General features: G+C 41.0%; 1 protein-coding gene across 6 annotated transcripts in view; it reads right to left on the reverse strand.

Annotated features, from left to right (window-relative positions):
* POGZ (pogo transposable element derived with ZNF domain) overlaps positions 1-15,703 on the reverse strand; it is a 58,707-nt gene that overhangs the window by 40,837 nt on the left and 2,167 nt on the right. Inside the window, exon 1 of one of the 6 annotated variants that reach the window (XM_063626208.1) lies at positions 39-7,742. The exons of the other annotated variants lie outside the window; for them this stretch is intronic. The gene's annotated coding sequence lies outside the window, so the exon portion shown is untranslated. Of the gene's footprint in view, positions 1-38; positions 7,743-15,703 lie in introns of those variants that run through there. 6 annotated transcript variants of the gene reach the window in all.

The following is a 15,703-nucleotide window of genomic DNA, read 5'->3' on the forward strand; positions in this document are numbered from 1 at the left end:
AATATGAAATCAGAACTTTGACTCCATTGGTAACCTACCTCCTTGGGCTCCTTTATCATATCCTCTAGCCTTCCTCCATTTCCAAGGGTTCAGAATTACAACTTTTATTATTGAATATTAAAATCCATCCCACAGCAAATTATTTAATAATTAGGGTTACAGGCCGGGCATGGTGGCTCCCGCCTGTAATCCCAACATTTTGGGAAGCCGAGGGAGGTGGATCATCTGAGGTTGGGAGGTAAGAGAACCAGACTGGCCAACATGGCAAAACCCTGTCTCTACTCAAAATACAAAAATTAGCCAGGTGTGGCGGTGCGCCCCTGTAATTCCAGCTACTTGGGAGGCGGAGGCACAAGAATCGTTTGAATCCAGGAGGCGGAGGTTGCAAGGAGTCGAGATCACAGCACTGCACTCCAGCCTGGGGGACAGAGTGAGACGCTGTCTCAAAAAAAAAAAAAAAAAAAAATTAGGATTATAAAAGTTTAGGCCAGGCACAGTGGCTTATGCTTGTAATCCCAGCATTTTGGTAGGCTGGAGTGGGTGGATCACTAGGTCAGGAGTTCAAGACCAGCCTGGCCAAGATGGTGAAACCCCATCTCTACTAAAAACACAACAATTAGCCGGGCACGCTGGCAGGCGCCTGTAATCCCAGCTACTTGGGAGGCTGAGGCAGGAGAATTGCTTGAACCCCGGGCAGCAGAGGTTGCAGTGAGCCAAGATCGCACCACTGCACTCCAGCCTGGGCAATAGAGACTCCAACTCAAAAACAACAACAACAACAACAAAAAGTTTAATGTGTAACACCCAGGGCCAGGGTTAGGATGAGGACAGTGAGGTGAGTCAAGCAAAGGCAGGATCGGATTCAGTCTTTATTTAAAATAGATATTCTGTTCATTATGGATTGTTCTGCATTAATATTGATCTTTTAAAATGATGCATTAAAATGCATTTATTATGATTACTGAACCTCTCTGTACTCCTTTAAATTTTGCATCTAAGATGAGAACCTCACTTGTCATACTCTAGTCCCAGTCCTACTACTACCTTGTACGTCTAGTCTAGGAAATCCTGGAGGCCATTCCACTGTGATTTTGGAGTCAACCCTTAATTTGAAAACACTGCCTAAATTACATGTCCCTTTAAAAAATTAAAGTCTGAGCCGGGTGCAGTGGCTCACGCCTGTAATCCCAGCACTCTGGGAGGCCAAGGTGGGCAGATCACCTGAGGTCGGATCACCTGAGATCGGGAGTTCGAGATCAGCCTGACCTACATGGAGAAACCCCGTCTCTACTAAAAATACAAAATTAGACGGGCGTGGTGGTGCATGCCTGTAATCCCAGCTACTTGGGAGGCTGAGGCTGGAGAATCGCTTGAACATGCGAAGTGGAGGTTGCAATGAACCACAATTCACGCCACTGCACTCCAGCCTGGGCAACAACAGCGAAACTCCATCTCAAAAAAATAAAAATAAATCAAAATAAAGTCTGTATCTCTGCATTACAAACAAAGAGTTATTGCTACTCTGCCCTCCAATAACAGTTTACTAAGGGTCAGTTTCTTTGTGTTGGAATGGGAGTACTATTACTGCTCAATGTTCAAACAAAGCCTTTACTGCAAAGGCTCTAAGTGTCCTTAGTGTCTTAGTAATTCTGCTGCTACAACCACAAGCGAAAACCAAAACCAACCAACCAACCTAACCATTCTGTTTATTGAGTAGTTAGTTAGGGCCATACAACCTGACAGTAGCAGTTAGCAAGATGCCCAACAGATGGCATTGTTTCCCTTGAAAACTGAAAATAATCCTGCAATGCCCCAGTGAGTCAGCTATAGCCAGCGGCAGTCTGGGTTTTAATGGGTAAAGTGCTTAACTGGATTCTAACTGGTCTTTAATCTTCTATTTTAATTATTTCTGTCTTTCTAAACCAAAGCCACAAAGGGGGTGAGGAAAGAAAAAGATCTAAGGGATCAACTTACTTAAATTCGCTTATTTTCAGGCTTCATTATATGAAGACAATACTAGCCAGAAACTGAATTAAAAAGAAACCAAATCCATATCACAGGTATTCTTTGAGACAAAGACAACACATGCCTTTGTTTTCCAGTCTAATTCCACTATAAAATACATTTTCAAAAACTTTTTCCTTAAATACTTAATTTTATTCCATTGTTCTTTGCTGTATAACTTTCTGAGAGCTTAGAGTCAACAGATAATTAATGCGCAAATATCCAACACCCAGCAGAATGAATATAAACTGTGGATAATAACCTCTGCTGATGGTTTTCAAGGACCTACTTTTGTCCTAACCACTTACAAGCAAACTCTCCACACATATGAAAACTTTGCTTTGGAATATGAAGAGCTATCAGAATACAAATTGTGGTTTTCAGTGTCATGCCTGTGGTTATTTTAATAGCATATCTGAAAGGGTGTTCTTTTATCTTAAGTATTTATAATACCTTAAGAGTTTCAGTTCTTTATTTTATAAAGCAATGAATTTTAATAAGAATATTGAAATTTCTTCCACTTGACTTTCTGAGAGAAATGGAAAGAACTCCAACTTGGGTAGCATAGCAAGACTCCATCTCTACAAAATTTTTTTAAAAAATTAGCCAGCTGTGCGGCACACACCAGCGGTCCCAGCTACTAGGGAGGATGAGGTAGGAGGATCGAGGATCGCTTGAGCCCAGGAGTTCGAGGTTACAGTAACTGCAGTGGTGCCACTGCACTCCAGCCTAAGCTGGAGAGCTGGAGAGCAATACCCCATCCCTACAAAATAAAATAAAAAACCAGTGGAAACAACCGAAAAGGGCAGATCTGAAAAGATGGCAAAGAAAAATGTTTATGTCCTAACTACTTTTTAATCAAGTGAGAAAAATATCTCTTCTCCTTAGGTATGAGTACTGCCAAGATATCCAATGCAAATTAAAAGACTCAAAATGAAAAGAAAATCCAACTTGGCCGGACACAGTAGCTCACATCTGTAATCTCAACACTTTGCGATGCCGAGAAGGGTGGATCATTTGAGGACAGGAGTTCCAGACTAGCCTGGCCAACATAGTTAAACCCCACCTCCACTAAAAACACAAAAATTAGCCGGACATGGTGGCACATGCCTGTAATCCCAGTTATTCAGGAAGCTGAGGCAGGAGAATTGCTTGAACCCAGGAGGCAGAGGTTGCAGTGAGCCAAGATCACGCCACTGCACTCCAGCCTGGGCAACAGAAGCCAGACTCTGTCTTAAAAAAAAAAAAAAAAGAAAGAAAAAAAAGAAAACCCAACTTATGGGGAAATATTTTTCATGTTTTTTTTTTTAACAACATAGAAGATGGAGTTAGCTAATAAGGTTTGTCAACTCAGAAAATATTAGGTCTGCTGACTGAACATATTTCACAGACTTACACACAAAGCATCTCTGAAAGACACTGAAGCCAAATTTTTCGAAACTGTCCTTGATTCTGACCTACACTCTGCTATCTCAGGATGTGATCAATTCCTTTCATTTTCAGCATCTATAACTCAGGGTCAAAAACATGATACAACAGAGATATATCAACCTAATGTAAATACTCAGCAAACCAAAAATAGAAAATGCAAATTTAGATCCTTCTTGTAGTTTTCTAGTTATCAAAAGGAAATCTTATACTAACATAATAAAATGCAGTATTTAATATTTCTACCAAGATTCTCAAGAAACACCACCATTCTCTGTGGTCTTTCAAGTGATCCATGGCATACAGTCTCCTTTCAACTTTTTTTTTAGCCCCGATCATGGCAAGGACAGCCTTTCAACTGTTTTTGAACAAAGAAGACAGGAATTACTAAATATGCAGTGTTAACATGTATATCCAGATTCTGAAAATGTGACCTCCTCAAAAAAAAAAAACAAAAAACAAAAAACAACAAAAAAACAGATCTTCCCAAACTATCGTTTCACACATTTAACCTCCTTCCATACCAAATCTTTCTCATAAGGTAAAAAAAAACAAAAAAAAAATGAATTTTATTCCCTCTTCCCTAATTTCTTGCTACAAAGGATTGGATACTTATCACACTAAAAAAATTATGTTGAAATGTAATCCTTAAGGGGCATTTTAATTTCTCATTTTTTATTCCCAAACTGCCAAATAGAAATGCGAATTTCAGATATTAAAAGCCAGCCCATAGTGAAATAGTGTCACATCAAGAGGAAAATGGCTGGGTGCGGTGGCTCACGCCTGTAATCCCAACACTTTGGGAGGCCGAGGTGGGGGGATCACCTGAGGTTGAGAGTTTGAGACTAGCCTGGCCAACATAGTGAAACCTCGTCTCTACTAAAAATACAAAAATTAATCAGGTGTGGTGGCACACGCCTGTAATCCCAGCTACTCAGGAGGCTGAGGCAGGAGAATCGCTTGAACCCGAGAGGCGGAGGTTGTAGTGAGCTGAGATCGTGCCACTGCACTCTAGCCTGGGCGATAGAACAAGACTCTGTCTCAAAAAAAAAAAAAAAAAACCAAAAGGAAAACTTGGATGGGCAGTAAATTTGGGAATCATACTGCAACCAAGTGAAGAGCAAATTTTCATACTACAACTATGAGTCTCTGAATCAAAATTGCAGTGGTTCCTTTCCTGCTAATTTTAATGAGATACAAATTTTAATTGAATAAAAAAGTTAGACACGTATTCGTCACTCAAGTTTCAAAAATTATCAACTCAAAATGGATTCCTTCATTTATGCCCCCACTTCCCTCTATTATACTGAAACAAATCTCTAAAACATCATATTCATAAATATTTTGGTATGTAGCTCTAAAAGATAAGGACTTTAAAAGACGATAGTTTAAAAAAATTGTATGGCTGGGCGCGGTGGCTCAAGCCTGTAATCCTAGCACTTTGGGAGGCTAAGGCGGGCGGATCACATGAGGTGAGGAGTTTGAGACCAGCCTGGCCAACACGGTGAAACCCTGTCTCTACTAAAAATACAAAAATTAGCCAGGTATGTAATTCCAGCTACTCAGGAGGCTGAGACAGGAGAATTGCCTGAACCCAGGAGGCGGAGGTTGCAGTGAACCGAGATTGCACCACTGCACTCCAGCTTGGACAACAAAGCAAGACTCCATCTTAAAAACAAAAAAATTGTATTACCATTACATGTCTAAAAAATTGATAATCCCTTAATATCAAATATCTAGTCACCATCCCAATTTCTTTTTTCTCTTTTTTTTTTTTTGTGAGATGTGGTCTCATCCAGGCTGGAGTACAGTGGCACAATCTCAGCTCACTGCAACCTCCACCTCCCAGGCTCAAGCAATCCTCCCACTTCAACCTCTTGAATAACTCTTGGGAGAAAGAGCTAACTCTTGGAATAACCAAGAGCCACCATGTCTGGCTAATTTTTTGTATTTTTTTTTTTTTTTTGTAGAGAGGGGGTCTTACCATGTTTCCCAGGCTGGTCTCAAACTCTGGACTCAAGCAACACACCTGCCCCGGATTCCCAAAGTGCTGGGATTACAGGTTTGAGTCACTGTGCCCAACTTTTGATGTGTTTTGATCCATGCAGTTATCTTTACAGATACTCAATGTGTCCTATTTTGGCCAGTGGGAATGTCTTCAGCTTGCTGCTGAGTCCTTCTGACACAACCCTAGTATCGTTTGATACGATCTTTGCTGACAGTCAAGATGTTTCAGCTCATCTCATACATTTCCTGCCCCAGACCTAGAACCAGCCAATTCTTCAAAGAATGATACTGGTGGGGAACGAGTTTCCAAGACCACAATAAAAGGCTAGGGTCCTTCTTGCTCATTTTAAATAAAAAATTACCTCCATACGCATCCCCAAGTATTAGGTATCTTCAACTTTGCTCTTATGTTATCTGACAGAAAAATTCCACATCCACAAATGTATTTCTTAGAAATCTAAAAAAAGGCCGGGTGCAGTGGCTCAAGCCTGTAATCCCAGCATTTTGGGAGGCCGAGGCGGGCGGATCACGAGGTCAGGAGATCGAGACAATCCTGGCTAACATGGTGAAACCCCGTCTCTACTAAAAATACAAAAAAATTGGCCGGGCGTGTTGGCGGGTGCCTGTAGTCCCAGCTACTCGGGAGGCTGAGGCAGGAGAATGGCGTGAACCCGGGAGGCGGAGCTTGCAGTGAGCCGAGATCGCGCCACTGCACTCCAGCCTGGGCGACAGAGCGAGACTCCGTCTCAAAAAAAAAAAAAAGAAATCTAAAAAAAAACCTTTCTCCTGAAATTTTTACTTGAAATGTTTGTCTTATATATTTATTAAACTACTCATTACTTCCCCTCATATCCTATCCTGACTGTATGTATTCCCCTAACAAAATACCTAGATCATTAAGAGAATTTATATGTAGTTAAGAAATTTTGGCCGGGTGTGATGGCTCACATCTGTAATCCTAGCACTTTGGGAGGCTGAGACGAGAGGATCACCTGAGTTCAGAAGTTCGAGACCAGCTTGTGCAACACAGAGAGACCTCATCTCTATTAAAATTTTTAAAAAATTGTTTTTAAAAGATAAATTTTAAGAAAAATATAATCAAACAATCAAAGGTTAACAAAGAGGACATATTTAGTTTAATCAAGCCTTTTAGCAAGTAACTTTTCCAGACTATCTTTTCTTTGCCTGTAATCGCACCACTTCAGGAGGCTGAGGTGGGAGAACTGCTTGAGCCCTAATTGTTTGAGCCCAGAGGTTCGAGACCAGCCTAGGCAACTTGGTGAAATCTCATCTCTATAAAAAGTAGAAAAATTAGCAGGTTGTTGGTGGCATGCACATCTGTAGTCCCAGCTACTCAACAGGCTGAGGTGGGAGAATCTCTTAAGTCCAGGAGGTGGAGGCTGAAGTGAGCTGTGATTGAGCCACTGCACTCCAACCTGGGCAACAGAGCAAGACCCTGTTCTCAAAAACAAACAAACAAACATGCAAACAAACAAAACTATAAAACTATCTTTCCTTGAACAGAGGATATAGACAGATCATGTCAAACATTTCAAACAAAATTCTCAACTATTCCTAAGCTAGTAAGGATCTTTTTCAAGCAAATGCATGAGGGGGTGGTGGCAGAGGTGGAAAACAGATTTAGATACAGCAGAAAGCCTACACCTTTACTTTCAAAAGAAGAGCTCATTTCTAATCTTCAATTAAATTCCCAATAGTGCTAAAATATTTCATCATATTCCAGTGTTCTCCAACATATATCAGGCACTGCCCAAGCTATACACTACATCTGCAGAAGGATTCATTCAACACCTATACCTAGCTTACATAAAGGGAACCCTAGTTCATAAAAGACATAATTAAGGAATCTTCATAAGTGACAGTGAATTTTATCAGAGGTCAAGTTTGCCCCCCAGAGGGCATTTGGCAATGTCTAGAGACATTTTTGGTAGTCACAATCAGGGTGGGGGTGAGGAGAGGTGTTACTGACCTATCTAGTGGGTAGTGGCCAGGAGTGCTACAAAACATCCTACAATGCATAGGATAGCCTGGAGATTATCCGACCCTAAATGTCAATAGTGCCAAGACTGAAAATCACTGATCAAACTGAATACATGTTCTGAAAACAAGGGCAATTTTTAAAAAATCATCCCACATTCTATACATAAAGAACTATCATTTCTTCTTAAAAATATTTGTCCTCTCAGGCCAGGCACAGTGGCTCATGCCTGTAATCCCAGCACTTTGGGAGGCCGAGGCGGGCGGATCACGAGGTCAGATCAAGACCATCCTGGCTAACACAGTGAAACCCTGTCTCTATTAAAAATACAAAAAATTAGCCAGGCGTGGTGGTGGCCACCTGTAATCCTAGCTACTCGGGAGGCTGAGGCAGGAGAATGGCGTGAACCTGGGACATGGAGCTTGCAGACTGGGCCACTGCACTCCAGCCTGGGCGACAGTGCGAGACTCCGTCTCAAAAACTGCAACAGAGCAGAACAAAGTTCTTATGAATTATTCAAATGGTTGTATCTTATATGTTAAAATTTTTTTTATAAAACCCATATATACCTAGTCTGTTTCATCCTATAATCACCTACCTGTGAAACTTGATTTTTTTTTTTTTTTTTTTTTGAGACAGAGTCTTGCTCTGTCGCCCAGGCTGGAGTGCAGAGGCATGATCTCGGCTCACTGCAACCTCCGCCTACCAGGTACAAGTAATTCTCCTGTTTCAGTCTCCCAAGTAGCTGGGACTACAGGTGCCCGCCACCACGGCCGGCTAGTTTTTGTATTTTTAGTAGAGACGGGTTTTCACCATATTGGCCAGGCTGGTCTCGAACTCCTGACCTCAGGTGATCCACCCGCCTTGGCCTCCCCAAAGTGCTGGGATTACAAGTATGAGCCACAGCACCCAGCCAGGAACTTGATTTTATCTTCATATTCACCTGACAACTTTTAGGTCACAGGGTCTTTGTCGCCTGGGCTGTAGTGCAGTGGCGCAATCTCGACTCACTGCAGCCTCGACCTCCTGGGCTCAAGCAATCCTCCTGTCTCAGCCTCCCAAGTAGCTGAGACTACAGGCATGTGCTACCACGCCTGGTTAATTTTTGTATTTTCTATAGAGTTTTGCCATATTGCCCAGGCTGGTCTTGAACTTCTGGACTCAAGTGATCTGCTTGCCTTGGTCTCCCAAAGTGCTGGGTTTTACAGGCATGAGCAGTTATGCCCAGCCTCCCCAGTTCTAAATTTTTTCTAGTTGTGGCCCCTTTACAATTCCTCTACAGGTTACTTTTGCTACATATAAACTCTTCTTGCTTCTTCAACTTCCAAATCATTTTTGCAGAGAGCAGTGCCTCAAAGTGACAAAATGGAAACCTATTTCTATGTTCTTCCTCAAAAATCTTATTTATGGTTGAACTTAAAAGTTACAGTAGCTCTGTATCTCAAAAGCCAAACGTTATGATTGTAATATGTTTAAATAGAAAAACATTAGCCAGGCCCAGTGCAGTGGCTCACGCCTGTAATCCCAGCACTTTGGGAGTCCGAGGTTGGTGGATCACTTGAGGTCAGGAGTTCGAAACCAGCCTGGCCGTGACCAGAGACGTGGTGAAACCCTGTCTCTACTAAAAAGAAAATACAAAAATTAGCCAGGTGTGGTGGTACACGCCTATAATTGCAGCTACTCGGGAGGCTGAGGCAGGAGACTCTGTCTCAAAGGGAAAAAAAAAAGAAAAACATTAACCAATAAACTATTGACTAATAACTCACATTAGTTATCAGCTGTTTTGTCTATGGCGTTTTTTTTTGCAAACAAATAAACAAGAAAAGCCAAAAACAATGTATGAAGTATTACCGACAATAATATTTAACCTGAATCAAATCAATTATTTATTTATTTTAATTTAACTTTATTTTTTTTTATTTTTATTTTTATTTTTTTTTTTGAGACAGAGTCTCGCTCTGTCGCCCAGGCTGGAGTGCAGTGGCGCAATCTCGGCTCACTGCAAGCTCCGCCTCCCAGGTTCACGCCATTCTCCTGCCTCAGCCTCTCCGAGTAGCTGGGACTACAGGCGCCCGCCACCACGCCCGGCTAATTTTTTGTATTTTTAGTAGAGACGGGGTTTCACTGTGGTCTCGATCTCCTGACCTCGTGATCCGCTCGCCTCGGCCTCCCAAAGTGCTGGGATTACAAGCGTGAGCCACCGCGCCCGGCCTTAACTTTATTTTTTTAAAATTTTTTGAGATGGAGTTTCACTCTTGTTGCCCAGACTGGAGCCCAACGGCGCGATCTCAGCTCACTGCAACCTTCACCTCCTGGGTTCAAGCGATTCTCTTGCTTCAGCCCCTCACGGAGCTGTAATTACAGGCATGCGTTACCATGCCTGGCTAATTTTGTACTTTTAGTAGAGATGGGGTTTCACCATGTTGGTCAGGCTGGTCTTGAACTCCTGACCTCAGGTGATCCACCCACCTCAATCTCCCAAAGTGCTGGGATTACAGGTGTGAGGCACCGTGCCTGGCCCAAATCCATTATTTAAATGTAATTTTGCGTTTACAAGAAATACAGCAATAAAAGAACAAATTAAATATTACCACGAAGAAATAATGAGATAAACCCAGAAGGTGGGACATTCTAGAAGGAAATAATCAAAGCAGAATATGGAACATTCTATAAAACTAATATAGTCTCTTTAAAAATGTCAATGTCCGGCTGGATGCGGTGGCTTATGCCTGTAATCCCAGCACTTCGGGAGGCCAAGGCAGGTGGATCACCTGAGATCAGGAGTTCGAGACCAGACTGACCAATATGATGAAACCCAGTCTCTACTAAAAATACAAAAATTAGCCGGGTGTGGTGGTGGGCACCTGTAATCCCAGCTACTCGGGAGGCTGAGACAGGAGAATCGCTTGAACCCAGGAGGTGGAGGTTGCAGTGAGCCGAGATGGTGCAATTGCACTCCAGCCTGGGCAACAGGAGTGAAACTCCGTCTCAAAAAAAAAAAAAAAAAAAAAAAAAAGTCAATGTTGGCTGGGCATGGTGGCAGGCCAAGGTGGTAGGATTGCTTAAGGTCAGGAGTTCAAGACCAATCTGGGAAACAGAACTGATCCCTCTAAAAAATTTTTAAAAAGAAAGGATAATCATATTATATTCATGTAGGAGAATATATTTATTCCTAGGAAATGCACAAAATATTTAATAGAAATATCTTGAGAGTGACTTTCAAGGGGTTAAACAAATACATAGATATTTGGCTTTTTTTTTTGGGAGACAGGGTGTCACTCTATCCCCCAGGCCGGAGTGCAGTGGCACAATCATGGCTTACTGCAGCCTCAACCTCCTGGGCTCAGGTGATCCTCCTGCCTCAGCCTCCCAAGTAGTTGTCACTACAGGCGGGCTATTTTGATATTTTCTTATAGATACTAGTATGCCAACTTTCAAAAAATATTTGGCATGGTTAGAAATACAAAACATTAAACATTAAATACAAAACATTAAAAATCATCCTGTCACCAGGCGCAGTGGCTCACGCCTGTAATCCCAGCACTTTGGGAGGCCAATGCAGGCGGATCACAAGGACAGGAGTTCGAGACAAGCCTGGCCAATGCAGTGAAACCCCGTCTCTACTAAAAATACAAAAATTAGCCGTGAGTGGTGGCTGGTGCCTGTAGTCCCAGCTACTCGGGAGGCTGAGGCAGGATAATCACTTGAATCCGGGAGGCAGAGGTTGCAGTGAGCCAACATTGCACCACTGCACTCTAGTCTAGGCAACAGAGCCAGACTCTGTCTTAAAAAAAAAAATCATTCTGTCTAGGTGGTGGACAGTTTAAGTGTTCCTTGTTGAATTCTTTCACCCTTTTCTTTTTCCTTTGTGACAAAGTCTCGCTCAGTTGCCCAGGCTGGAGTGATCTTGGCTCACTGCAACCTCCGCCTCCCAGGTTCAAGCGATTTTCCTGCCTCAGCCTCCTGCGTAGCTGGGATTACAGGCATGCGCCACAACGCCCAGCCAATTTTTGTATTTTTAGTAGAGACGGGTTTCACCATGTTGGTCAAGCTGGTCTTGAGCTCCTGACCTCGTGATCCGCCCACCTTGGCCTCCCAAAGTGCTTTGGTTACAGGTGCGAGCCACTGTGCCCAGCCTCCTTCCCCCTTTCCACATGCGTGAAATTTTCTTAATAAAAACTGAGGTGGGGTAGGAGGGAGTGGAACTACCTACTCATATCTTAGCTGTGATATTCTGTACTGATACGTTCTGCCGTATCTCTTTGGTATTTACTAAATAACTGGTAGCCTTGTTGGCTGAATTTCTTGATTTATTCCCAGGACCAATTTTCATATAGCTTGTATATATACATTTCTCTTTTTTTATTTTTATGCATCCATTTTCACTTAATATACATTTCTTAAGACATAGCAAAATAGTTAAGTAAGAAATAACAAATTAAGGTGGATTATGTAGGCTACCAAGGAGGTACACTACTCTCTTCCATTAATCCATTATTTGACATCTTGGTAACCTAGGTGGTTTCTCTATTTTGTAGTAATTGTAACATGATTTTTTTGTGCACTCAATAGGTTTTACTTAACACTGCAGGCTCACACAGAACTATTAGCAATACTCAGTCTCTTGTCTCATCCTTCAATCCATAATATGGGAGTACCAGATAAATACCCTCCTCGGGGGAAGGGGATTATTTCTTAAATGCTGGTGAATATGGTAGTCTACTTTATACTAAGGCCCTATATGATCAGCTAGTCAATGAAAGTCTATATAATTGTAAAGCCAAGATAAAAACAGACCTTTTAAAACAATGTACTATTTACAAGCAGCAAAAAGAATCCTGCAGATACACCTGTCTACTTTTAAGGTATTAATGGGCAGCAAATGTTGCCTATCTTCATCTCAAAGAAAATGAGAAAAAGATCTGTTTTCTACAACTATCCTGACATACTTGGTTCTTGAAGCTCTGAATTCCTTTGTCTTGTTCTTTCATAGCTGTAAAGTCCAGAAATGAAGAATGAAGAATTCAGAAATGAAGAATTTGGTATCTAACGTTTTCAATTTACTGCCAGTACATACCTGCCCAAAAATCAACATAAAAAGAACATTTGGAACAGGAAAAATATTGTACAGAAAACAAACATTTTAAGAATACCACTTTCTTGTTCCAGGGTGAAAAATAAACAATGATAATCCTCAACATGACTGGTAATTATGTTTTTAAGTTACCTCAATTTTTGGCTCTAGAAAGGACTAATATCAGAAAACCTATAGGCCTGAATACTTAATCTGTGTATAAAACTATAGTTAAACATGTAATAAGCTTTTATTCATCCAGTCTTTTGCACAGCCTATTCTGTCCCTCACAACATCTAACTGTTGTAGTACCTCATATATAAGAATCATAAGGGTTTTACGTAGTCTTAACAACCTAAAATTTCCAAACTCAAAATACTTTCCTCTTGTCTGGTAGCCAATCCTGTATCAAGAAACACCCAAATATTTAGTTCTGTGCTCTTTACTAAAACAAGTAAAGTAAGCAACAAGCTCTCTTTTTTAAAGGGGTTCAATATTCACAAGTCCCTTTCCCAAGAAAAATATCTACTATGATGGAAAGCTTTTCTTTGATGACAGTTGTGTGTTGCCTAAATTCCATTTCTATGCTTTCAAGTTCTTTTAACTCTGCTAAAATCTAGCAATAGGTTAGTGTCTCTCTTCCGCTCTCCTCCCCTTGGTTACATATAAAAATATGTTTTCCAGTTGGGCGCAGTGGCTCACGCCTGTAATCCCAGCACTTTGGGAGACCAAGGTGGGTGGATCAAGAGGTCAGGAGTTTGAGACCAGCCTGACCAACATGGTGAAACCCCATCTCTAGAAAAATACAAAATTACCCAGATGTGGTGGCGCATGCCTGTAATCCCAGCTACTGAGGAAGCTGAAGGAGGAGAATCGCTTGAACACGGGAGGCGGAGGGTGCAGTGGGCCGAGATTGCACCATTACGCTCCAGCCTGGGCAATAGAGCGAGACTCCATCTCAAAAAAAAAAAAAAAGACAAGTTTTTGTGGATATGGCTTAATACCACAAACAAGAATACCAAAGAATCTATCAAAATGTTACCATATTGATATTATGACAAAGGCATTAACCAGCTCTAGGATTTGTAATCAACCAGCTCTAAAGTTTGTATTTTACAGATAAGGTCAATACAGTGGTTTAGAGAGACTAAGTAACTTCCTCAAGGTTACAGTTAGTAAATATCCCAGTTAAGATTCAAAGCAAGCTTTTTTTGCTTTAGAATTCTTCCCCAGGTCACTGCCTCTTCCATCAACTTCAACTATTTATAAATTCTCCCAAAGTTCCCCAAGGGAGTTAGATTTGAATGATCTAAACAGCAGAAACATAGGACTGACCGAATGATTCTCATTTTTCTGACTCTTGAAATTATTGAAGACGCCAAAGATCTTTTATGTGAATTTTATCTTTCCACATTTACCACATTCAAAATTTTAAAATTTAGTATTTATCAATGTATTTTAAGACAAGCCCATTACAAGTTAACATAAATAACATTTCAACAAAAAATACTTTCCCTCCAAAAAGTGAGAAAAGTAACGCTGTTTTGCATTTTGCAAATCTCTTTTATGTCTAACTTGATAAAAGATGGTTGGATTCTCACAGTTACTGCTGCATTCAGTCTGTTGCTATACGTCGTTTTGGTTAAGTATATAATGAAAATCTAGTCGGAAAAGGGAGAAGCATTTTAATAACCTTTTCAGATAACTGTGTTTGGTAAATACTAAAACTCAATAAATGGCAGTTTCTTTCTTTTTTTTTTTTTAAATAAATAGAGACGGTCTCGCTATGTTGACCAGGCTCAGCTCCAACTACTGGGCTCACACGATCCCTCCACCTTGGCCTCCCAAAGTGCTGGGATTACAGGAGTGAGCCACCACACTAGGCCAAATAGTAGTTTCTTAAAGGATAGTAACATTTTGGAATCTGAAACCACATCAATCCACTTTTTCACTGTTAAAATTGCTATATCTGGTATTTTCAAAGGATCTTTTACCTTTGCTTGATTTTGCAACATCATGCATTGGTCATTTGCAAAATATAGATTTACTGAGTTATGCCCATCTGCCAAATAACATATTTCACTATACAACATTTTTAAATATTGCAGTCCTTAACCACTGATATCATAAGGAAAGTCTTTTAAGTACTAGGAAGCTGTCAAACTCCAGCTGTCAACTTTTTAAAAATTCTAATTTTCACCGAAATTTTATCACTGGTAATAAATACTGTCAATTGTTTTCCTAAAAGTGACAAGCTCACTTCATTTTCAAGAAATATCTACCAAATACTAAGTGTGAAAAACCATAGTCTGCCAGTCGTTCTTTCAAGTAAAAATGCTACTCCATGAAAGAAGCCACTCATAACCCAATCTCACAAATGCTTTTCCCTCACAACAACAATCACACCTCCACAGGCAGCATAAATGCTTTATCCATGTTTATTTCATCACAAATTCTTAAAAATTAAAAAGACATGTAGTCAAAAGCTAAGACTTAATAATAATAGGCCGGGCACGGTGGCTCATACCTGTAATCCCAGCACTTTGGGAGGCCAAGGCAGGTGGATCGCCTGAGGTCAGGAGTTCGAGACCAGCCTGGCCAACATGGAGAAACACCGTCTCTACTAAAAATACAACCCGGGAGGAAGAGATTGCAGTGAGCCGAGATAGTGCCACTGCACTCCACCCTGGGCGACAGAGCGAAACTCCGTCTCAAAAAAATAAAAACAGAATAATAAATTTTACTGCTTCAAGGGCATTCTCAAGTAAGTAGTTTGGTGCCACTGACTTGCTTTGTGCTAAGGTACTGCCAGTAGTTTTACCCAGCCTTGCTTTTGAACCATCAGTGTATCAGTGAAAACAATAAATAGCATCTTACTATTATTTTGAAAATAGTTATGACCTTGAGGCTCCCCTGAAAGGGTAAGAGGAGATCCCCATCTTCTGTCCACACTTTGAGAACTGCTTTCCTACATTATACCACTAGTTCAAGATGGGAGTGAAAACTCTTAACTAAATCACGTTCGTCCCAAGAGTCCATTCTGTTACCTTCTTTAGTTTGAGATACACCACCAACACAGCTCTGGAAAAGGGAAGGAAATCAAGGGCACAAGGTGTCACTTGTTTCAACATCTTGAACACTTTTATGTTAGACCAGTAATTCTCAATGTAGTGGTTACATTAATCAGTCTC

Source organism: Symphalangus syndactylus, chromosome 12 (assembly GCF_028878055.3).
Source record: "Symphalangus syndactylus isolate Jambi chromosome 12, NHGRI_mSymSyn1-v2.1_pri, whole genome shotgun sequence".
Lineage (NCBI taxonomy): Eukaryota > Metazoa > Chordata > Mammalia > Primates > Hylobatidae > Symphalangus > Symphalangus syndactylus.